Here is an 828-nt window from a genome sequence, read left to right as displayed (position 1 = left end):
GGGTGAAGAGGCTGAGGCTGAGCACTCCCAATCCTCCTGCCCTGCATATGATGAGCTATTGGAGGTTATGGATCGCGCCAAGAAATTGACGTCGCAAGGTCATCTCGATTGAGTGTTATCTTTCTGACCATAGCCCTCCAGCTCAGGTGAGCCTTCCTTTTCTTCCTGATCTCCATACAGAGATCGAGAAGTAATGGAAGAGGCCGTTTTCCTCACGCATCCATCGGTTCCAGCATACGAGCCAATATCGAGGGGATGCGCGAAAGCGGCTATGAGAAGATGCCCCCTGTAGAAGAGACGCTGGCTAGCTATCTCTCTATGGGTGAGACATCCTCTCTTAAGACTCCCTCCTTGCCATCTAAGATCCTTCAGGATACATCTCGCTCAAATGGCAGGGCATACGCAGCAGCCATATCAGGCTGATCTACTGAAAGACCTGGATTAAGGCGACAGCCTTTCTCCCGATGAGGTAGCTGAGTTGCGCCGCACCACAGATCTCGCTCTCCGTGCTACTAAGCATCTGTCCATGTCTGCTATGGACAGGTCCATGGTGGCTATGGTGGTAACGGAGAGACATCTGTGGGTGAACTTGGCAGATATTGGGAAGAAAGAGAGGGGCTTTCTCCTCGATGCTCCGGTTTCGCCTTCCGAACTTTTCGGTACCTCCGAAAGACAGTGAGTTGATCATAGCCTATGTTTGATCAATTTAGCCTTCTCAAATCATCACGACTTGCCTAAAATAAAATCTATAGATGTAAAACAGTTCAAGCATATAACAATGTTTAGACGTTAAACCTAGATAAATGTGCGCTGTATCCAATAGTTTGC

Source organism: Sinocyclocheilus anshuiensis, unplaced genomic scaffold (genome assembly GCF_001515605.1).
Source record: "Sinocyclocheilus anshuiensis isolate Anshui unplaced genomic scaffold, SAMN03320099.WGS_v1.1 scaffold1015, whole genome shotgun sequence".
NCBI classification, from domain to species: domain Eukaryota; kingdom Metazoa; phylum Chordata; class Actinopteri; order Cypriniformes; family Cyprinidae; genus Sinocyclocheilus; species Sinocyclocheilus anshuiensis.
Note: the sequence above shows the minus strand (reverse complement) of the source record.